Source organism: Pezoporus occidentalis, unplaced genomic scaffold (assembly GCF_034315485.1).
Source record: "Pezoporus occidentalis ecotype Australia unplaced genomic scaffold, CSIRO_AGI_Poc_V1 ctg251, whole genome shotgun sequence".
Lineage (NCBI taxonomy): Eukaryota > Metazoa > Chordata > Aves > Psittaciformes > Psittacidae > Pezoporus > Pezoporus occidentalis.
Window position 1 is genome coordinate 547,817 of NW_026914406.1, and position 23,603 is coordinate 571,419.

The 23,603-nt window shown below is 47.7% G+C and overlaps 1 protein-coding gene and 1 long non-coding RNA gene across 3 annotated transcripts in view; one reads left to right on the forward strand and one right to left on the reverse strand.

Annotated features, from left to right (window-relative positions):
- Nucleotides 1-1,978: 1,978 nt before the first annotated feature.
- On the reverse strand, nt 1,979-5,419 carry LOC134166099 (uncharacterized). Its single transcript, XR_009965751.1, has 3 exons — nt 5,313-5,419; nt 4,438-4,533; nt 1,979-3,995 (listed from the first exon to the last, which is right to left on the reverse strand). It is a non-coding gene; the product is annotated as an uncharacterized LOC134166099 (long non-coding RNA).
- Nucleotides 5,420-5,863: 444 nt separating this feature from the next.
- The window catches only part of LOC134166098 (uncharacterized), a 123,437-nt gene continuing 105,697 nt past the window's right edge, over nt 5,864-23,603 (forward strand). The window contains exon 1 of one of the 2 annotated variants that reach the window (XR_009965744.1): nt 5,864-5,925. The gene's annotated coding sequence lies outside the window, so the exon portion shown is untranslated. Of the gene's footprint in view, nt 5,926-6,237; nt 6,968-23,603 lie in introns of those variants that run through there. The other variant, XR_009965745.1, reaches the window with a different exon arrangement.

Here is a 23,603-nt window from a genome sequence, read left to right on the forward strand (position 1 = left end):
TTAACTTGACATTTGCAAAAGGTCGCCGTGTTTGCTCTGCCTGGGCGTCACATTGCTCACTCTGTTGTGTTTTCGTTTTGTAAGCCCTTCAAGGCAAAGGTGATCTCCTAGGGTATGACTATAGAGTGTCCTGGAAAGCAAGGCACCTGATCCCAGTTGGTGTCTAGGAGCTGAAACAGACAATAAAGCGCTCCTTGATGGAGAGGCTGGCTCTGGTTGTATAATCATCAGAGGTTAACGAACCTTAACTTGTATGTAAAAGTCTTACTTCCAGAAGAGGTCTGTAACAGCATCTCATGGTAGAACAGCTATTATTATAGTATCATAGAATCCCAGATTAGTTTGGGTTGAAGGGACTTTAAAGCTCATCCAGCTCCAACCCCTGCCATGGGCAGGGACACCTTCCACTAGAACAGGTTGCTCCAAGCCCCTGTGTCCAACCTGGCCTTGAGCACTGCCAGGGATGGGGCAGCCACAGCTTCTCTGTCTCCTAATGTCTCATCTCAGTCTCTCCTCGGGCAGGTTAAAGCCATTCCCCTTGGCCTGTCCCTACAGGCCCTTGTCCAAAGCCCCTCTCCAGGTTTCTTGTCAGCCCCTTAAGGTATTGGGAGACTGTTATTCACCCCAGAGCCTTCTCTTCTCCAGGCTGAGCAAGTTTTAAAGAGTTCCAGTGCCAGATCACTTCTGTACTTCCAGGAGTCCATTCAGCCTGTGTGGTATTCCTGGAGCATATGCCATTTGTTACTGCTGCAGGAACAAATACAGGACATAAGGAGATGACACACAACACGTATTTTGTTCACCCAGTTGATGCACATGAAGGCACAGCTTTTTTTAGCTTGCAGTTTGTCACATTAAAACTGTTTGTTGCATCAAACTAATTGCAATTGAGATGAGAGCATATGTTACATGCAGTGTTAGCATGGCTGTCCTGCAGGAGTTGGCCCCAGCAAGGTGCAGCTGGGAGAGAAAAGATGTACGAATTAAGCCTGTGCTCTCAGGTAGGAATGGGTCTGATCCTGTCCTCTGGTCCTGGCATGACCATCATCCCTGTGTTTGCCTCCCAGCACAACTGGAGGTGGAAATGCAGGCATAAAGCTCTGCCATGCCATAATCTTGGTTAGGCAGTCGGGAGGGCTCCAGCCTAGGTAGAAACTCAGCACGTTCCCTTTATATCTATAAGGAGACACTCCAGGCTTTGTTACACTCTCTGAGTGTCAGCTGCAGAGAGGCTGGACCACAAAGGTAGATGGGAGAATGGGGCTGTAGGACTCAGCAGGGTGAAGCCTGTGGTTGGGGCTGTTCTTCTCTTGGTGATGTAGGCATCTCATGCAGCAACACATCTACTGACAGCATCTGGAAGAGGTGTGGATAGGGGATCCTAGCCTATAGCTTTAGTGCCAAGATCAACTAGACTGAAAAGCTGTGCCAGCTCAAAGAACAGCCCAACTTGGATCCTCTGCCATGGTTTGCTTTGAGAGTGACACAAAAGCTTGATCGTTCCCCAAAACTCCATAAATGCATTCCCAGGCACTAATTTTTCCCTTGCATACAGTGGTATTCCTTAAAACCCTCTACTGTTTTGCTTTGAAAACAGCTCATTCCCTCAACTATCCGGGTTCCTCTGCTTCTTTAGGATATCCCTTGCCTGACAGCAAAAACTACACCAGGCAGGGCATGACAGTGGTGTAGCTACGTATAGGTTACTCAGCTGGCACACACGGGTTGGGTGGCTGGGAGGTGGCTGACAGCCCTGACGTGTTATGGCTAAGTTCTGCTTCAATTTCTAATCCAGATCTCTCCCTGCTGCCCGTGTGCAACTTGCAGGAATCTGAGTGTGTCTTCGAAATACCCGTTTTCCCCCCAAATTCATCCAAAATTAACTAATGGGTTCAGAAGCTTTGGGGAGAGGGGGATGGCCATGGATGTGAACAGAGAAGCGGCACAGCAGAACCTTTATTTCCTTAGGGAGGCAGCCTGAAGAAATCTCAGCGTTTATTTTCATCTGTTGCTGAGCTTACGACCCACACAAATAACAGGGAAAAGCGAGCGAGCAGCCGACTGCAGAATGGGAACAGGGAAAATGACTCAGCAAGCTTGGCACCAAGCTGGAGAAGATGCAGGTACATTATAACCTTGCTCGAGCATCAGTCTTGTCCGTAACATGACGTAGAAAGGGCAGCTAGTGTAAGTATTTGCATCCCATGGAAACATTCCTCCTGACAAGTGATTTAACTCTACTCTTGCAAACAGTTATATACAGGAGCAGAGCAGGTGAGAGGCTGCCTTTATATTCACCAGTAAGGAGGAGTAAAAGTTCAATGGCAACCCCTCACGGCTTTTTAAACATCATTTATTTTCCTGTTATTAGTTGACAAATAGCTGCTGAATTATAGTTTCATGCTTTGTTCATGTCATTTTGCCTAAGATCAGTACTTCCTGCTACATCACCTTAGAAACTTGATCAACAAACACTGAGCTCTACACGTAAACAAAGCTTTATTTTACCCTCTTTTTGACAGCAGGCAGTGTTTTAAACCCAAAACATTTCAGGTTCTCTAGGCTATTTGCCCCAGTTTCACAATTTGGGCTTGGTTTTGAGGGCCTGTCAGCATTGTTTATGCTTAGATCTGTTTGCGCAGTGAGTGGCAAAGCAAATACATTGCTGAAAATTGCTTTCTGGAATGGGGCTTTCTGCTGTCAAGAGCCGAAATGAAACTGCACTTTCTAACATGTGGGAACTAAAGAGTGAAATAAATTAGAAAGAGAAGTGAAACGAGAAGATTTGTTTTCAGTGACAAAAACTAACCAAAATGAAGCAAAGACAATGCTGAGAAGTAACCAGAACCGTGTCCGAAGCTCGAGCTCTAATAAAGCCCAGGGGTGTTACCTCTAACAGAGGAACTGAAGAACTCTGCAGGGTGCTTTAACCGTTTCCTCGTGGAATAGCATCAGATCTTGTCCTGACCCCACAAGAAAGGTCTTTATTTCGTTGTGGAAAAAATAGGACTGGAGCCTTATAAAGTTTTCTTACTTGCTCTCACAAGATGAGCATTTCCCAGGTAGCTGCTGTTAAACCACAAATTAACCCAAAAGCAAATGGGGGGATTTTATTTGGCTGTTTTAAAACCCTGCAGAGAACCTCAGTACTGAGCCTCCTGTGATCTGCCACAACAGAGTCCATCAGTCAGGGATTAATTTTAAGGCAGATATTAAAGCCTACCATATGATGAAAGATTTTCCTATATGTGCACTTCAATGGGATGCTTTAAATCCTGTGCATGTGTGTATATGTGCATGCTGGTGTTTACTCAAAACTTCTTCATTCACAGGCAGACACAGCCTTTGGCTTCTTCAGGCCTTTCCAAGGAACATAAACTTAGGAAGGGAAAGAGAAGAGTCACCTTTAAACCTCTTGTTTCTGAAAGCAAGTGTTTGAAGGAAACAGGCTCAGGTGGAAGGAGACTGTAAAGATTTTATAACAATGCTTTTTAAGAGGAGGCAGAATTCCTGCTCTTTCTTAGCACAAGACCTTTCAAGAATTTAAAGTAAATTGGGGAAAAAGAACCCTATTTACAGAAATGGATCGTTTTGCTTTTCTCCTCAGCTGTAACCTAAAGCATTTTGCCTCGACAACATGAAATAAAGCTGTGTGATGCTGCACTGTCAGTGCTGCCGCCGCCACTCTGCCTCCTGCAAGTCTCCCAACAGCGATGTCCCTGTCGGAGCCCAGCAAGGGAGTGAATCCTTCTTCTTCCAGTTGAAATCCTGCACCAGGAAAACTCATCCTTCAGCTCTATAAAACACAGCTCGAGTTTGCAGCAAGTGGCTCATTGCTGTTTCTGAGGGTTGGTGTGGGCTAGGTAACTCTCTTCCCATGACACAGCAGAACAGCAACAGCAGCAGCAGCAGAGTAAAAACAGATCGGTTCTGGCAGTACTCCTAGAAGACTACTTTATATCCCAGCTCCAGCTTCTTTCTCCTTTAAGGGTAATCTGGAGATGGGAATAAATGAATAAAAAGAGGCGTAGTGAGGTAGGGAAATAAGGCCCAGGGGTGCGGGAAGTGAGGCATGCTGGAGCTTGGCTCTGTGGCAGTGGGACAACCTGGATAAAATGGTAGAAAGGAACCCCGAGGTAGAAATCCTCCCAAAATTGGATGGGAAAGGGATAAAAAAAGATGGAGTGTAGGGTGGATACAGGAAAGACTCTAGGAAGAAGGAAGGAACGAAGAATGTGCTGTTCCTCACTCAGTTAACTCTTTTGAGCTAAAATAATTCATAATTCCTACAAAATTCCTGTAAAACTTGAAAAATAATAACAGAGGTATCTATATACAGTTACATACATATATACATAGTGCACAGGCACTCAGAAGTGAGTCAGTTGGAGCACAGGTACTTCCAACAGCTTTAATGGGAGAGTGAAGGGATTTTACCTGCCGACAATACCAGGACTGGGCCCGGGCGGTCCGTCTGGGCAGCTCTGGTCACTCCTATGGCTTATGGTACATGTGACAGGCATCAGTGTCAACCTGCAGGCAGTGAAGTGGTTGATTAAATGACTCCCTCAGAGAAAACTCGGTGGGACACTGAAGAACTGAAATTCCAGAGTTAAAATCTATTACACCTGTGGGTCATGCTTTAATCTGCTCGGGGGCTGTGACTTCCATGGAAGCGGTAAAGAGGGAATGAAAGTGACACCTTGTCCTCCTTCAGTTTTTAACAGCAAATCCATTCCCCCTACAAGCCAGACCCTTAAACCTTGCACTTGACCACTGTGATCCCCCTGTTTCGGGAGCAGAATTAGGGGACCTCCTGCGGGAAACATGCACTACATTCCACAGAGAAAAAACCGGCACCCCCCTGCGCATCGCCAGGCAGGGGGTTGGCGCTGGAGCTGGTGGGCTTCACGTCCCAGATCTCATCCAAAATCCTGGGGGCAGGAGGACAGCTGGGAAAACAAACCCACTTCAGCACCGCAGGCGGAACAGCAGCCTGAGGAACGCGGGCAGGCGGCGGGACCCCGGGGGCTGCTCCAGGGGCGGAAAACGGCTCATTTCTTCCCCTTTTCGCTCCTCTGTTTTGTACACGGGGGTTGTGCTGTTGCAGTGCCGAGCGTACGGCTCCTTCCAGCGCCTGCAACCCTCCGTGGAGAACCGGCGGTGTTACAGGTGAGAGCGGGGAACCGCTCCCCCGCCAACCGGCGGTTAACCACCGCCTCCGGCCGCTCCGCACGGCATCGCTCCCGTCTCCAGCAGCCTCAGCCTCGCACAAACAATGTTCACCCTCCCCCCCCCCCCCTTTTTATTACCTTTTCAGTTTTCTCTCTATTTCTTTATGTCCCAACCGGTCCCAGCACCCGCCGTGCACCATGTCGCGCACCGTCCAGGAGCGGGGTCCACCCCTTAGAAGCGCCCGTTCGGCTGTTTCCCGTTAGCGACCAGCGGTGTCAAGAGAGGAGGAAACCCGAAACAACCCGCTCTAATTATTCTCATTACCAGCAATAATGACAGCAAAGCAAGCGCAGCTACTCGCCTTGAGCCGCAAGGCTGAGGGCGGTGGGGGCGTGAGGAGGTGCGGGTGAGTTGCGGGGCTGCCCGGCGTTCGTAGGCGGTGGGTCCGTTCCGCGGTGTCCGTCGTCACATGAAAGTCCCCTTTAAGTTTCCATAGAGAGGCCTCCGGGCGTCACATGATGGACATGATATAACGAAACAACGTTGTGCGGAGGGAGGGAAGCGGTCGGGGAGGCGGCGGGGAAGAAGCGGTACCCCCTTCCCCGGGACCGCCCCGGGTCCCAACCCCGGCCCGCCCGCCGCGCCTGCACCTGTCTCGGCGCCCGGCGGCCCCGCTGATGGGGCTGCTGTGTGGCACCGTCCCCCTTCGGAGGAGGACTAGAACCGGCGGAGCAGCGGCCGCTCTCGGAGGTAAGTTACCGGCGGGACGCGGGCTGGGGAGGGCGACGGGGAGAGGGGAGGGGGGGGGCCCGGCTGAGGGGGTGGCGGTGCGCGGCGCCCGCGCCATGTTTGCGCGGTGGCGGTGCGAGGAGCGGCGGGGTGGTGGTGTCGGGGTGCGGGCTGAGGGGGTGCGTGCGTGCGGGAGGACGGAGCCGGGGTGCCGCGTGTCCCCGCGGAGCGGCGGGGCGGGTGCGCGCCCTCCATGTCCGCATTCCAGCTCATGTTGCGCAGATAAAATTCAAACTTGAGGTAAACACAAGCGGCGGGGGGGGGGGGGGGGGGGGGGGGGGAGGGGGTGGTTGGTGTGAGGAGGGAAAAGGGAGGGAAAGGGAGGCTCGATCCATCCCGGCTCCCGCCGCCCTCTTCCCTTCGCCGCTGCTCTCCCCGCCCGCTGAAGCCCTCACGCACCTGGGCTGCCAGCACCGAGCACCCCCGGCCCGGGTGCTCCGCAGGGGCTGCGGGCAGCGCTCGCCTTCCCGCAAGGGGAAGGGAGAAGCCGGGTGAGCATCCCCCGTTGCCCGCTGGTAGGAGGCAGCAACTATATGGGTATGTGCGCGGCGGACGGTGCGCGGCAGGTGCGCGGGCCGCTGTCGCGACATGGCGGGGGCTTGCCTGTCGCGATGTGTGTGTGTGCGGGGGAAAAGCCAAGTGACAGCCGAGCTGCGGTTTGTTGAGGGGGGTGTGTGTGAGGAGGGACGGGACTGCGTTGCTTTCCTCGCTGCGTGGGTATCCCGAATGGAGCCAAAATAGCACCGATTCCCCCCCAAAACACCCCGGGCGTGGGGGGGGGGGGCCGGTCCGCATTTCGAAGTGCGTATGGAGAAAACAAGATGCGGGAGGGGAACGGGGGGGGTGGGAAGGAGGAGGAGGAGGGCGGGGAGGGCCGGGCCGCGCCGCCGCTCGCCCGGGTCCGTGACACAGGCGGTGCCGCCGGCAGCGGGGTATGTTTAGCACGTCCCCTCCCGCAGCTCCTGCGCGGGTGATGGAGGCGGCCCCACAGGTGGGTGCGTGCGTGAAGGGGCGCGGGGCGAAGCGCTCGGCGTGAGGGGAAGGCTGCTGAAGCGGGAAGGGGGGGGGGGGGATCGGCGCTGTGGGAGCGGGGCAGCGGCGGTGCGGGGCCCGCGGGTGTTGCGGGTGTGAGGGCGCGGTGCGGGGCCGGCCATGGGGGGGGCCACGCCCACCGCGCCCCTCCGGACCAATCACCGCGCTGCTCACCCGCTTCCCCCCCCCCCCCCGCTCCCCTCCGCCCGCCCTTGGCATGGCGCGAGCCCCGCGCCCGCCCACCCGCCTGTTTGTTATGGTCGGGGCCACGTGCCGCCGGCTCAGCCGGTCACGCGGACTCGCCCCGCCCACCGACCCCCTTCGCCCCGCCGCTGTTAGCCACGCCGGGAGAGGGGGTGACCGGGGGACACGGGTTCGAGACCCCCTCCTGACCTAGCGGGGGAGGAACGGGGAGCAGGGACCCTCTGCCCCCTTCGGGCTGCGCCCACCCTTGGGCCCCTTAAACCTCGTGGGTCAAGCCATGGCATTCCTCTCCGGAGCACAACTGGTTATACCCAATCGGTGCTTTAAATCCTTTTCTGTCTATCCCCCCCCCCCCCTTTTCCGGTATAAACCAGCTGCGTACCTGCCTGCCCTGGCGTTGTCGCGCACGTAGGTAGCGCAGGATCGTGTTTAGCTGTCGGTCTCCTGAGCCTGAAGCTTTGAGCCTATTTATAGGTAGGTTGGGCAGCCTTTAGCGTGAAGGACTTGTGCCGCGTCCAAATCTGCGGCAAAACGAGGTGTCTGAAACCACGGCGTTATGTTGTCCGACGACCTTTGTTCCTGGAAATGGGGTTTCCTGGGAAGCTGTGGAGGAACGGGTGTTATAGGCTGCGTGTAAAAGACTGGTCGGTTTGGAGCTGAGGAACGTCATGCCGTTTTAATGGAAGCTCTCGGGTAGCAGAACAAACAGTAAGAGGATACTCGGTTCTAGATCGGTGGCTTGCGGCTTGCAGGGAGTGGACCCCGGCTGCCTGCAAACAACTTCTCTGGGGTCAATAGGAAGCAAAGGACGTGTGTTCTCTATAGGCTTGTGTTCATTACACTGATTTCTGCACTGCTAAAGATTCCGGGGCTGGGGAGATGAAAAAGGCTATGAGAGATTGCTGTTCTAGATAGCCAATGTGTTTTGGTTTAGAATAAGTGTAGGAGGGATGAAACCCCCCTGCATCTGTGGTCTTTGCTGTGTACGTGCCTATTGCGCTATTCAGAAACATAAAATGCAATGTATTCCTAAGAATTACATCATGATTGGTGACGCTGCGACTCTCAAATAGCCTTAAAGAGTTAAATAACAGTAGATGAACGAGAATAGGTCAAGAAGAGGGGAGACGGTTTCGTAACTAATGGCAAGGAGTGCGCACGGGTATTTAGAACTGGCTTGGAGTTGCAGTAAAAAGGAGTCTTCTTTAGGAGTAGTAGGATTTTAATGCCCTATAAATACAGACATTGAGAAGGAGGATGGAAAGATAAATAAGGTTTGCATCTTTTTGCTGGTCTAGTGGAGTAAATGGATCAGGGGACGGTTTATGATGCTTCATGTGCTTTCACTTCTCTTCCATCATAACTCTATCAGTAGAGTTTTTTGTATGTGAAATGACGAGAGTTTCCAGATCCTGACAGGGGTTGACGAGGAGGGAATGTGGCCTTAAAATAACAGGAAGGGTAATGGCTCTGAAACGCCCTGGGATGGTGAAAGGACTGGGGTGGTATTTGGGAGTGCTTCACTTATGCTTGTGGGGAGCTGATGTTTTGTGTTGGAGTCATTTGAAAGGCTGTTAACTTGCAGGAATATGTTTATTACAGCTGATTGGTTTGTATGGGCGTATCTGCATGTTGGGGGGGGGGGGGAGAAAAACCTAGCTTAAAATAGGAAATGAATAGGGAGCAGTTGGTTTGTTAGATATCTGAGACTAGCAGGAGGTGCGCAGTGCGAGCTTGCCAGCGTCTCTGACTTGGGAGTGTACGTGGAATTGCTGGTGGAATTGATGCACCAGGAAATTGCTTTCTCTTGGTTTTGTTGGGGAGATGGCAGTTAATGCAAAATGAGCTCTTTGGGTCCCCATATCCCATTTCTCTTTAATATCACCAAGATCATTTATCTTCCCGGCCAGACAGAGGCAAAAATACTTCGTTTTGTAACTTGGTTCCCCTTCCCTTCGGTTGCTGTCAGCTCATGACGAGGCACAATGTGTGCTGTACACTGTGTTCTGCAGAGCTGTTGTGGTGAGGAAGACACCGTATATGAAAAAAGAGCTATGAAAAAATCCATGTTGTGCCAGTTCTGCCCCCTTTTTATGCAAAACAGAACTGATTTATTTCTTTAAGAGGTCCCCAGTGTTTCATTTTGCTAAATTTCAGTAGCAAAAAAGTCGCTATTATACTTTTTGTCAGGACTTTAAAAAGCATCTAAAGAGGAAATACCTAAGCTAGTATTCGCATTGGTTTTGCAATAGGAAGTAGGGAAACCTTTTTGTCTGTTTTAATAAAGGGAATTGTGATTTTACTTTTAAAGACACGTTTGTTTGTGCAACTAATAGCCTGTTACGTGGTTAAAATTAAGAGGATCTCTTTAATCCAGGCTAGATGTTTTGGTTTTAATTGCTGTAATCACGCGTTTACTGTATTTCTTTCAAGTTTAAAAGTGGAAACATAGAGTTACGAGTTTTTTTTCTGTGCTCTGGTGTATAGTACAACTGTACTTGATCCCACTATATTTACATGGTGTTTTTTCCATGAGCATCCTGCTCCTGGAAGCACTGGTAGTACTAGAACATGAGTTTGAAAGTGCCATAACGTAAAGGGTGAGAGTACTTGCAGGCAGGAACGCTGAAACACAAAGTTAAACAAATAATCTCTGCCCACCAGTTCTTTCAAGTCAGTTTGATCATAATTTTGGGTCCTGCCTCGTAGCTTTCTAACTGGCCAGAGATGGAATTAATGGGGCTGTTTGTCACGACTTTAAGCATGGACAGGATTCTTTTTTGGGGTTAGATTTCATGGAAAACACAGTATAAAATCCCCTGTCAGCCCTTTGGGGTGCTGCGCCTCCGCCAGCAGACGTAGCCTTGTCTCACAGCAAGGCTGGAAATTGGAGTTGTTTGTTCCCGAGTTTTACCCTTACCAAGGTCAGAGATTTTTATCCTTCCGGAGATTCCTGATCTGGGCACTTGAAGGGTCCCTAATGAGTGAATTTTCATGGACTGCCTTGAATCCCAGAAGGAATTTGTTAAATGCCTCCAGTATTGTGCTTCTGCACTGGCAAAAGTTTGGACATCTCGGGAAGGCTGATATCTGTGTAGCAAAAATATCCATTACGGGAGTAAAGCAGTTAAGCTGAAAACATTTTCTAAGTGTCTTTTATGAAGTGATGTATTTGGCAGGACAAGAAAAACAGGGATAATTTTAATATGCTTGTTCTAAAGAGTTTTAATCAATATGGACACTGAAAAATGTCAAAAGACTGGCAAGGGTTTATTTGATGACTTACATTTTATGTCATATGGTTTATGTATGACTTGATAATATTTTAGACTATGCTGTAGTCTAAACGTGGGAGGTTTTGTGGATGAGGAGAGATGCTACTCTGGAATTGGGTTTTACAGTGCTAAATCTCAGTGTGCTGTTGAGTTCTGGTTGTTTTTCATGATTACTATGTTATGAAGCATTAATGAAGCACTGCTGATGGTGAAGGTTTGTTTTAGTAGTATTCTGGCTAGGCTAAAAACTTGTTACCAAAGTATTAACAAAATAAGCTGAGAAACAAAAGGTTTAAAGGGCATTTATACCACCATTTATAAGCCATGATTTTAGGAACAGTCCTCTAAATATGTCTTAAGGATCAGGTCCTATTTAAGAACATAAATTGTGCTATTAAGTAGAAAGTAAGCAGAGTAGGTAAATGCAGAGGTACTAACGTATTTTGCTGTCCTGTATTTCAAATCTTACTCTCTTTGCAACCAGACCCATGATGTGCTTTCATGAATGCTCAACTTGGGAAGTCAGCATGCCAGTAACATAGGTTTCCTTAATATAGATCTATATCTTCCCCTTTATGTCATCTCTAAATGGTCAGAAGCAGGGGTGAGTTGCCTGGTGGGAAGCTGGGGTGAGCAGACAAAACCTGGTGAGTGTCATGCTCTCCTACTGCAGCATCGAGGTATTTCTGCCCCCCTCTTTGCTCACAGGAACATGCTGGTTTATCTGTATGCTACCCCAAAATACAGCACTTTGAGGGCAGTTAATTCAGAGCCCGAATTAATCCTTAATGTTCCATAGTGCTTATTGACTTGGGTTGCACGTTGTTTGCAGAACTTCTCCATGTACAGCAGAATGAGTTTGGCTCTCCCTGCGGAATAAACCTTGAGTTTGGGCTAGTGCTTTTTCATCTGTGTTGTCACAAAGTGTGGTTTCTTGGTAGCATACACGTTTTGAGAGCAGAAATATGGTTCTTGCATTCACTGTGTGTGGAATACCTGGAGAATATGCTGTTTTGAATAATAACTCTATTGTGTTCAGCTTGCTGAATTTTAGCATCACCGTAGTAGCTGCTGGAGGAGCTTCAGTTGCAAAATGAAAGCAGATCCTGACTTCATAAATCACAGAGGGAATAAGGTAGAATCGAACCGATGCTCAGGTTCAGCGTAATCTGAAAGAAAAAGCATTTGCTCAGTGTTACCTTGAGTACTGTAATCAGCAGTGAGGTGTTTCCGTGTGGCCAAACGTCGGGTGGCTGGTGACAGCTCGGCTTTGGAGCCGAACCTTATCTTTGTGCTCTGATTTTTGGGAGGTTTCTTGCTCTGCCCATCAAGACAGCCTCCGGGGAGGCAGGAGATGCAGCTCATGGTGTTTACGTTCTGCAGGAGGAGGAATAGGACGTTTCTGGCTATTGTTTGGGTGTGTTGTGTAAGCGGAGAGCGCTGTTAAAAGCCTTTAACAAGGGGGAGTTGCTGTATCACTGCGAGTTCTGCAGTTTTAGTGTGTCACCTCCTCCTTCCCCCTTGCTTTATTTAGCAGAACTTCACATGTTATTCTGTTCACATCGACTGAATATTGCTGTGTCATCTGTAGTTCTTGGGACATCTTGCTACGGCAATTTCTGTGATTTGCAGGCAGTGTCCCAGGGACCTGCGATAATCGGGATTACCTTTATCCTATTGATCGAGAGCAGGATTCGAGCTCTGTGAAAAGCAATGAATACTCCTTTTTTTTTTTTCCCTTGGTAAGATGTCTGTATAGCAAATCCGCGGGTAAGAAAGCGCCGAGCGGAGCAGCGCGGTGAAAACCCCGCCGTGGATTTCATCCTGCGTGTGCTGGGAGGCGGATGTCGGCGATGCCGTGGAACGCTCCGCTCGCCGCGGAGAGGTTTCGGAGCGCCGCGGTGGGATGGGTGAGTGGCGTTGCCCTCTGCCGGGAGGAGACCAGCAGTGCAGCGCTCCGTGCTGGGCCCCCCCGCTGCCACAGCCGCCCGAAGCGGCGGTGTGGGCTTCTGCGTGGTCTTCTTCCCACTCCAGCTTCCTCGTCAGCCCCAGTTCAAAGGTGCTGGCTCTCTTCTAGAGCTGTAGCATGGCCCCTGTTCAAGCTGGAGCGTCTGATGCTTCCCTTCTTCTCTGTGTGCACAGCATCTGTAGTTGTTTGTTAGAAACGGAAAGCGTTACGGATGCTGTACTATGGGACCTGCTACTTCTCCAAGGATCATTGTCCTGGAAACACAGCTAATTCTGGTAGATTTGATGGGGAAGTGTGAATCCTTCCCATAGAAGAGGAAGTGAACCAGCTTTAATCTTTGGATTGTTAACCATGTCAGGTTTTGGTAATGCAGAGATACCCCTAAACCAATATTGACATAGAAATCAGTATCCTGAATGTAAAAGATGCTTTAAATTTGAGTAGTGGCCTGACCTCATTCCAGTTCCGTGTTGTATGAGCAACTTAAGTTCACTAATACCAGGTACATCTGCTGTTTGAAAAGCCGGGACCATAGCGCTGTCATCTGGAATATTTTGGAGTTCTTTCTTTTCTTCTTTGTGTGTGTTTGTTTTGGGGTGGTTTTGTGTGGCTTAGGAGGATGCTGCCTTTCTGGTGTTACAGAAACTGCACTTTTCATGTATTCCTGGTGTTGAGCTTAAAGGGAGTTAACAGGGGCAGAGTTCAGCGGGAAACTGTTCTCCCGGTCGTTGTTGGTGGAATTGCTGACACTCAGGAGGAAGTTCTTGCTGAATAGTGGAGAGAAGAAAAAGAGGTGGCGGCTGGGGAGAGGTAACAGTGAGTTGTGAACTGAAATACCTAAAGGTGGTGGTAGGGGGGCCTACAGCAAACCTGGAGAGGGGCTTTGGACAAGGGCCTGTAGGGACGGGACAAGGGGAATGGCTTTAACCTACCAGAGGGGAGACTGACATGAGCTCTTAGGCAGAAGCTCTTTCCTGTGAGGGTGCTGAGGCACTGGCACAGGGTGCCCAGAGAAGCTGTGGCTGCCCCATCCCTGGCAGTGTTCAAGGCCAGGTTGGACACAGGGGCTTGGAGCAAGCTGCTCCAGTGGAAGGTGTCCCTGCCCGTGGCAGGGGTTGGAACTGAATGAGCTTTAAGGTCCCTTCCAACACAAACCAGGCTGTGATTCTGTGAAATGTTTTTACTGGTTAAAGGTGACATACTCAAAAGCAGTATTACTTCAGTAATGAATGAGTGGCACCTGTAAGCAACAACAATGTGCATTTGAGACCAAAATTGCATAATATAGGAGGGCAGAAACTGCTGTTAGAGGTGCTTGATGGGTTAACCCAGGCACCTGACACTGTGATGGAAGAGAAGCGTCTTTTGGAGCACTGCTACTACAGAAGCATGGAAAAAAGGGGCAGCCTGGGTGACAGGCTCCAGTCCTCCACTACTGCAAGTAAACATGCAGCATGAGCTCTGCAACTGTTTCCAGGCTCCAAATTGAAGCTCTCACTGCTCCTCTCTAAGTGTCCTTTAGTGTAAATGCTGCTTCTCTCTCCCTTGTGTTCTGCACATGCCACATTTGCAGATAAGCTGGTCTGTTCATTTATAGCCCTTGTTTTGTTCTAAACCAGTAGCTCTTAACTTTTCCATGCCCTTCCCCCTTTGCAGGATGTGTTGCATGCCCCTGTAGTTTACAGACTGCTGTTTTAAAAACCAACCCCTTCTTGCCTTTTCCTGTAAAGCAAACTTGGTGTTCCTGTGGCTAAAGTGACTTCTGAGGTGTGAGTAAGATGATTCTCCTAATTCCTGAATCAGGTAAATACCACTAAAGGCATTTGGTAATGTCAAATGTGATCCTCGTTGTAGTCTCTGTGGGATAGAGCTGGCTGGTTTTATGCCTTTTGTTGATGTTTTCCTTTGAAATGACAAAGTGCTCCTATTATCATCAACAGTTCTAATTCTGTTCCAGATGCTATGGGCTGATAAAGTAGTAAATGTGTTTTCTGGCAGTTCCTTAGAAGATCATTTACCACTAAAAACTGTATTTACTGGACTGTATGAGGTCTACGCTGAAAAGCAGGTTTGTGATGTGCATACAGTGCCTAATAGACAAGGACTTTAATTTATATCTGTTTTCCTTATCTTGCTACTTTGGAAGAATCTTCCCAGCTACATTAGAACTGGAAGTCAGCTGTGAGCCTTTCAGATGCAGTCTCTTTGGTAGCTGTGTCACCAAGAATTAGTGTGTACCCCTAATGGTGCCATATAAACCGGCATCTCTTCTGGCCTGCAAAATTTATCCTGGGCAGACTATGCTCAGCTTACTCATTTTGGTATTTGAGCTGTAAATCTTTGCAAAGAGATGAAACAGTGCTGTTAAACTGTTTTTTTCAGTAACGTGGGCAGAAATGCATCCAGTGTTTGGGAGAGGTTGCTGTGATTCTTCATTTCAGGATTGTTCCATTATCCCATTTTCATCTGTTCCTTTATGGTTGTGCCTGCTGTCCCTACTTGTACTGGCTCTGCTTTGCTGCTGGGAAACAAATAGGGGTGAAGAAGTTCCTCCTCTTCCTGCAGGTGACATCCATGATTCCTCTGTTGTCCTCGGTTGTTTTTCTGCCTTTGCCTTTGCCTGTTTGCTGAGTGCCAGGTTATCTTAGTGCCTCGCTGCTTCTGGAAGTGTAAAGAACGACCCTGTAAGAGAGCAGAAAAGCAAGCAAGGAAGAGCAGCAGTAGGTAGGTCATGTTCACGCTTTATGCTTGCTGTGAGCGGTGGGCCTGATGCAGCTCCTCTCCTGTTAGTTGTATGAAGTTTAGCATGATCAGACTCTAAAATGAACTTTCAGTCATAATGCTTCCTGCTTTTCCTGCGCCTCGCTGCTACCTGGTACTTCAAGCATGAACATGCATGCAAAATCCATTTTATGCTCCTAGGAGTGCTTAAGGTAATGCTCCTATGGCTTGCAGCCGTGTGGTTCATAACTTAAAGCTTTCTTGTGTGAGGAATGGGATGGTCAGACCTGTTTTTTCTGTAGACCTGTGAGTAAGTGACTTTGCATCCTGTGGTTATAAGGTCTGTGTTTCCCTGGCATCTCCTCTGTGTGAATGAGATGGATGTTCTCGGAATACTTGGTTTTAAGACTGACTTTGTAGCAGAATTGGCTTTGGAGTCTAATTTTAGCATTATTTTAGTTGAAAATGGATGAGTGTTGTGAAGATGTGGGTTTTTTTCAACTGACCCCTCTACTTCTGTGTTCTGTGGCTCTTGGGGGTTCTGTTAAATACCATTTATATTAATAGCACCATCTCCTGCTGAATCCCTCCTGTGGTTTAAGAGAGCATATTTAAGTATTACATTATGTTAACCAGCTTCACTGATAGCTCAGGATTTAAGTTGTTTGTATTTGCACTTCTCCTCTAAGTTCTTCATCTCCCTTGAGGGTTGTGAATAAGAGAGGTTGGGACTCTAGAGGAGGAGTCTGCTAACGTCTGGGAATGGGATTCCTGAGCCCTGAGGGGAAGGGGTGGTTCAGACTGTCTTGAGACACATCCACAGTCAGCTTGCCTTAGTGGGGTGTTCGGTGTGTGTGCATCAGCATCACCAGCAAAGGGGGCACAGCAGAGGAGGCAGTGAGGAGGTGGGGAGCTGTCTGTGGACAGCAGTTCCTAAGAGAGGACTGAGAGCGCATGGAGAAACCCAGGCTGGATGAGATTGAAGATCAGGCTGTGAAGAAGAGGCAGATGACCAGCATGGGAGAGCAGATGTAGGTGGGGGTCTCTTCTGGCAAAGCTTGATCTGAAAAGTTAAACAAAAGTGTTTCTTCTGTAGCAGAAGTCAAATTTGAACGACTCATAAAACTTCTCTGTATTTCATGTGGTTATTAGGAATTCATGCTCCTAGTACATATTGTTAGGCACTCTCCATCAAGTCACAGACTGGTTTGGGTTGAAGGGACATTAAGGCTCATCCAGTTTCAACACCCTGACCCAGGCAGGGCACCTTCCACTGGAGCAGGTTAAAGTCCCTCTGGCAGGTTAAAGCCATTCCCATTGGCCTGTCCCTACAGGCCCTTGTCCAAAGCCCCTCTCCAGCTTTCCTGCAGCCCCTTTAGGCACTGGAGCTGCTCTAAGGTCTCCCCTTCAGGAGCCTTCTCTTCTCCAGGCTGACCCAGCTGAACTCCCTCTTGCTGACTGCAGAGGTCCATCAGTTGAATTTTATATGCTCTTTATTATATTGCCTATTTCCTGGGTGGTGAAGGTAGCATGTCTTCCCACAGGAGGGTTTGCCAGCCTGTACTTGGCTGTATGACAGGGTAGCTGTATCTGAAGTCTCACCTTTGCTAACCCAGCCTCCTACATGTTGAATTTCTGCTTGGATCTTCCATAATCCTAAAGATACCTGCTCAGTTGCTTGCTGCCCTTTCTTACAAGTGCTGGTGTTTGATTGTGTAACTGCAGGAGGGTTGGTGCCTTTTCTTGGCTGAACCACTGAATTGATGAAGGAATTAACTCCAGAGATGTCAGGTGCCTGAAGTTCTGGTGCAAAAATTGGTTCAGGAATGAAGCAGGAGTCTTAAATTCGGATCTCATGGAGAGATATGGCATTGTGCTACGAGTAGATTAATGTGCTGGCCCACGGTAATGCTGGCTTTTGAAGAGCCTATCTTCAAGTGTTTAAAACTCACCTGTTCTTACGTTGTACCTTAAACTGATGGGATCCATCACAGCATCTGGCCACATGCTGGAAATGCCATGTTTTCCTGTTACATGACTCCTTGCCATTCATTTATAATCGTGGTTATTTTCTCTCAGAGGATTTGATGTGCCCTTTCCTTACCAGGATCTGGGGCATTCAGGTCTGATTTACTCCCAGTGCAGTAGACATTCCTCCAGGACTGAGCTGCTAAAGGAATCTTTTAGGTTGTATGCCCATAAAATTACCATTGTCTCATTACTCATGCGTTAGTCAAAATGAGGACTTCAGTGAGGTTATAGTGCCCTACTGCATGTGTGAATCTTAAAGCCTGTTGTAGGTATCAGTGTTGCTTACAGTGTGTTCAGCGTTTAGAGGTGCTCTGATGTGCTCAGCAGCAGTGGTGTGTGCTGATGGAGTAACTTGTGAGCTGCTATAGCTGATGTGGGTAGTGCTCATTCAGACTGGAGAAAATCAGGAAGAAGACCTTGTTCTCACTACGATATTCCATTGATGGGTAGTGATTATTCCCCTTTCTTCTTGCATTATGAAGTATATATTTCTGTTCTCTGTAAGGTATTTCTTTACAATCATAAAACTAGAATATCTATCTGCTTAGGAGACTTTTAGGTCCTTTCTGAAGGCTTGTGTTGAGGTTTTTGGCCGTTGTTTTACTGCTGAAGGGGTCATTATGAATAGCAGAACTTGTGGGTCAGGTTTATTCCTTATTTCCTCAGTATTTGATAATTCTGTGATTCCCTGCACTGAAATGCTCTCTGCTGGTGGTGGGTTTGATACTCCTGCAGAATTGCAGGTAAATTCTAGGAGGAATATTGAACTGGAAATGGCTTTTTAGGTTTCTCAGTCTTGTCATTTGGCACAGGAAGCTTGATGCTGTATAATTGCTATATAATCTGTACTTTAATCAAACCCTATCTGAAGGACAGTTATTTTTACTTCCATTATTAGAGCTAGAAGAAAGATTCTAACCATCAGAGCATCCAGGGTCTTGGAAATCTTCAAAATTGCCATCCTAACATTTTGAAGGGCCATTTCATACCACTTCTGTAATGATAATTGCAGGTTTTACCTTATGCAGCTCTCTGCTCATGTTTATTCCTGTAATGCTTTTATGACCCAGGAATTGTATCACTTCCAACCTCTTCAGTCAGGTAAGCAAGCAAATCTCCTGGTCTGTGTTCCCAGTATTGATTTTTCCATTCTTCTAGTTACCCCAGACTGTGCCTGCTCTGCAAACTTGGCTCAGAGCTGAGCTGGATTAGCACCTTGGTTTGCTTGCTGCCCACACTGCTGAACAGCATGGGACACAGTGTCCCTGAGCATCTCCTGTTATCCTCCAGCCTGTCAGAAGGCTGCGGTGAGTTAGCTGGGCTTTGATGTGCAGTTGGAATCGTTCATCAAACCACAAACACGGTACAAGAGAACTCTTCATCATCATCTTGCTGTTGTTTGCTGCTGCTCCACAGCTGAGGCTGCGTGGAACGACGGCTCACATCGGCCTCCATTTCCTGCCTCACAAACTTCGTGGTCCTGCCTTTCATTTTGGAACCGGTTGCTGCTGTGTCATTTCCCAGCTGAGACCAGTGTGGAGGCTGCAGGTGCTTCTTCTCTGTGCTTCATTCAGCTCATTCCTGCACTGGAACAGTTTAATGTGAACCACTGATGGAGCAGGGAACAACAAAGCCAGAGCTCGTGCAGGCAGGCATCTGTCGTTGCTGGGAGGCAGCAAGAGCAAGCAAATACTTTCCATTTATATCAGTGCTCCTCTTCTGCACTTTTCTGCTCATGCCTGCTCTCACTGGTCTTGGCTGAGAAATAGTAGGTCTTGTTCTAAGACCACTCTTGGTGATCAGACAATGTCCTTTTCTCTTTTAAACATGTGGCTAAGTGGACCAGGTCAGTGCATTCTGGAAAGCACTAAACCCTCAGTTGGAAGGCAGAGGTTACGTTCTGTTGCCATTTCTGCTACCTGAAAGTGCTGTTACTTCCATGCTCAAGTGTGACTTCATCATTCTTAAACAGGGCACACACAGTAACTGGATTAATTTTCCAGGCAGCCACAAATGAGGGCCACGATTGCTTTATGTCTGTATCACAGGTATGTCACTGGTGACAAAGTGACCCATGGCCACTTTGGAATGGGCTTGGCTTTTTCCTCCTTCATAGTTTCCAAATGAAGGAGCTGTTTACCAGGTGGGAATGTGTATTATATCTATATACATCTGTATATATCTGTAGATGACTGTACATTGTCTGCTGTTGAAGTTCATCCCACTTACCTTATCCAAGTTGATGAGGTTGTGCAGTTCTTTTTGTACAGTATCCTGGTTCTCCTCTCCTAACCACGTTCTATCAAAAGCCATCAGCAAAAACCAGGATGACTCATGGTAAAAGCAACCAAACACCAACACTAATCTGAAACTTGGCTGATAAAGTTGTAATTCTAAGCGTCTGCACTTGCACATCACAAATACCGTGAGTAGCTGTGTGTGGAGGACTTAGTGCAGCCCAGGTATTGAAAAATAGTGGGATTTTTGTGTGTTCTCTCCTATCAAGATTTAAACCATGGCTCAGAATATGTTGATGGGTTTTAAAAGCAGATGGTACGGTCTGATTCTTCCTGAAGGCATTTCAGCTCGCTTGACGCTGGAGAACTTGGTGGAGTAAAGTGAAGAGAGAACATGCAGATCTGAGTGTAAAAGTGGCAGTTTTATTCAGCCAGTGGTAGAAGGCTGGTTATGGTTTTGTATTAGTTGGGTAGAAAAAGTGAGGGCTTCAGATCCAAGTGATTGTGTCAGTACATTAAAGAATATACAATAAGAGTGGAGAAAGGACTGAGCCCTCTTCAAAACATGAGTGAACAGAACCTTCAGGCCACTGCAACACATGTTACAGTGTTAATGATAAATATCAACAGATTCTTCAGTCATTCAGGTAAAAACTGGAATGGGGAAGTGGAGCTGTCACTGTGGGTGATGGCATTTTAACACTGGGTCAGTCCTTTGTAAGGACATGGGGAAGAGGCAGGATCATTAATGAATGTGATGGGTTAGAAATTGAGGCAGAGGTCAAGTGAATGATGCTGAAGGGACAAATGGTGCCAGAGAGGGACATTTCACAAGAGCAAGCAGGGATAGGACAAGGGGGAATGGCTTTAACCTGCCAGAGGGGAGACTGAGATGAGCTCTTAGGCACAGTGTGAGGGTGCTGAGGTGCTGGCACAGGGTGCCCAGAGAAGCTGTGGCTGCCCCATCCCTGGCAGTGTTCAAGGCCAGGTTGGACACAGGGGCTTGGAGCAAGCTGCTCTAGTGGGAGGTGTCCCTGCCCATGGCAGGGGTTGGAACTGGATGAGCTTTATAGGTCCTGTCTAACCCAGACCAGGCTGTGATCCTATGATAAAGCACTGAAGTCTAGGTGAAAGGGTAAGCTGCAAAGAAGACTTGGACAGGTACATCCTCTTTGCATGGCTTCACTCGACATCTGAAATCTTAGAAGAGAGCGAGACACTGAGTACATGATAAAGAAAACATAATGCAATTATTTAACCAGAAGTAAATGATGCTACGGTAACCTGAGACCTTCTCTGGCACAAACTGCTCTTTGAGAGGTCTTTATTTCCCTGGTCTGCTCTTTGAAAGGTCATTGTTTCCCTGGTCCTTGGTAGGGCTCTTCATAGGAATCTACAGAGAAGAGTCTCAGTTAAGCTGTCTATGATAAATACGTATATTGTGTATTATGAGAGTTGTAATGTTGGTGACCAGATGGACAAGGAGAAAGGAGGGAAAGTTGGTGGAGAACACAAGGTGTTGAGATCACCTGGTTATGATACGGCAGATAAATGGTGTTTCACTGCTTGGAATGGCACAAGTGTTGCATCAGTGTGTGTTTTAAACCCCCAAACCCCCTATTCCTTTGACCTACACTTTGGCTTTCATCATTGACAAGCACTGAGTTAACAGTAGTTAACACTGAACATGAAAGCAGGAGCAAGAAATCCCACTTGCTTTCAGTTTGTGGTGGTGTGGTATTTGTAAGGAGCTGGGAGGTCACTGGCTTCCGCTATGAGCCACTTCCTGAACACCACCTTTTACACGGTAAACCTAAAAATGGAGTTCTTAGAAAAGCTCAGCTGGTTTTTGTTTTCTCTTCTCTTGCTTCTCATTGCCCACCTTGCTTCTGTTTCTACTCCAGAGTTTATGTACTGCTGCAGAATAGGGATACCTGGTGATGGAGGGTAATGCTGCAGACAGCACAAGCTGTATCAGTGAAGTTTCCGCAGAGAAACACAGTTCACGAACCCCAGTGCAGTCAGTGGTAGCATGGAAACAACTTAAACACACAGTCTGACACGTAGGAAGTATTGACAGCCTCAAGCCTCAGTAAACTGTGAGTCATATATTGACATATGATCCGATTAGGTTTGTAATAATGAGGTAGAACCAGCAGCAGCACAACTATTTTGTATTCTCATTTTCCAGCTGAGTTCCAAATATGTAAAAAACAGTGATTTTTCTGGTATCACTTGTTAAAAGATGCTTTTTGGAGGGGGTTTGAAGGCAAAGCTCTCATGCTGACAGTGGCTTCTAAACTTGTAGGTTTTAGACGTAGCCATCTCATTTTGTAAGACATCAAGGATTTGGCAGTAAAAAGAAAACCAAGCCCATCTATATGTGTGTGTGTGAAAAAGGAAGCCAGCAGCTATGCTTTAGTACTCATTTAACACAGAACATATTTTTGATTGTATAACATAATCTGTTTTACATTATAAATCATAATGCCAACCAACATGTGCTCTTTTAAATGTGGAAATCTGGCCATAATGGAGCAATATAAATCAACTGAACTGTGACGGGTCAGTGTGTGTGGGAACCAGGAATGATGGAAAGGATGTCTGAAGGATAAATGAGAGTTCTGAGGTAGTTTGAAAGAATGATGTCTGTTTGATTTAGGCTTTTTCAACCAAGTTGGATGAACTAAAATAGTTCACAAGTCCTAGAATCACAGAATGGTTTGGGTTGCGAGGGACCTTAGAGCTCATCCAGTTCCAACCCCCTGCCAAAATGTGTGTATCTTAAATAACAGCAAAATCCTAAAATGTGTGGATGATGTTTTGGGGTTGAGTTTTGGGGTGGGTTTCCCCCCCCCCCCTCATATTAATGGCTGAAATTCTAGTTAAGACTAAATCTAGGCTGGCCCAGTAAAGACTAACTCCAACAGCTTTGTAAAGGACCACAGTGACGACTAACTTCTTCACTAGAACAGCTTTGTAAAGGGATGATTCACAGTGTACTGAGTTTCACAATATATGAAGATCCAGAGCTTCTGCCATGGAAATGAGTGTTTGAAAGTCATATGTCAGTTTGAAGCTCAAGCATAAACATGGATATTTGGGTTTAATAATACTACTTCCTCAAAACAGGGTGCTTTGTTTGACCATGGAAGATCTATTGAAGCTTGCTGGGCTTCAATAACAATGTGACATTCTTAAATAGAAATAGCTCTTAATTTTAGAAGCAGATTTGCAGTAGTTTGGGTTTAGCCAGTCAGCATGCTGCTTTGTAACAGCTATAAATCTCTTATCTCCAGAAAGACATGCTGCCTGTCAGCCTGTAGTTGGCCACATTCCTATGAATTCCCATGGTAATTTTATTGGTCATTAGCATTTGTCAATAGCTTGTCTGTCAAAATGCTGCCGTGTCTCCAAGCTCTGCTGTCCATATAGCAATCAGATTGCAGATGTCTAAAACTACAGTTCAGACCTCAGCTTCATGGCTTTTAGCACCTCTGCATGAAGAAAAATAGGGTTTGAACATACTTGGGACACTGGTGTTCACTGTTCTCTTGATATTATGGTTTTTCCTCATTTTTCTTGTCTTACTTCCAAACTTCCGGCTACAGAATCAACATAGACCCATAGAATGGTTTGTGTTGGAAGGGACCTTAAAGCTCCTCCAGCTCCAACGCCCGCCACGGGCAGGGACACCTTCCACTAGAGCAGCTTGCTCCAAGCCCCTGTGTCCAACCTGGCCTTGAACACTGCCAGGGATGGGGCAGCCACAGCTTCTCTGGGCACCCTGTGCCAGCGCCTCAGCACCCTCACAGGGAAGAGCTTCTGCCTAAGAGCTCATCTCAGTCTCCCCTCGGGCAGGTTAAAGCCATTCCCCTTGGCCTGTCCCTACATCCCTTGTCCCAAGCCCCTCTCCAGCTTTCCTGTAGCCCCTTTAGGCACTGGAGCTGCTCTCAGGTCTCCCCTTCAGGAGCCTTCTCTTGTCCAGGCTGACCCAGCCCAGCTCTCTCAGCCTGGCTGTTTCTGGTGTTTATTATTTAAGAACTAGTCTCTCTGTATGCATTTGGCAGTCAGCAAGGCTGCACACTGCAGTTAGTGGGAGCTGTGGGAGTGTGCGTTTACTCAGGATCAGGCTCTACCTTTGCAATAGGTTCAGCTCACATGTCTTAA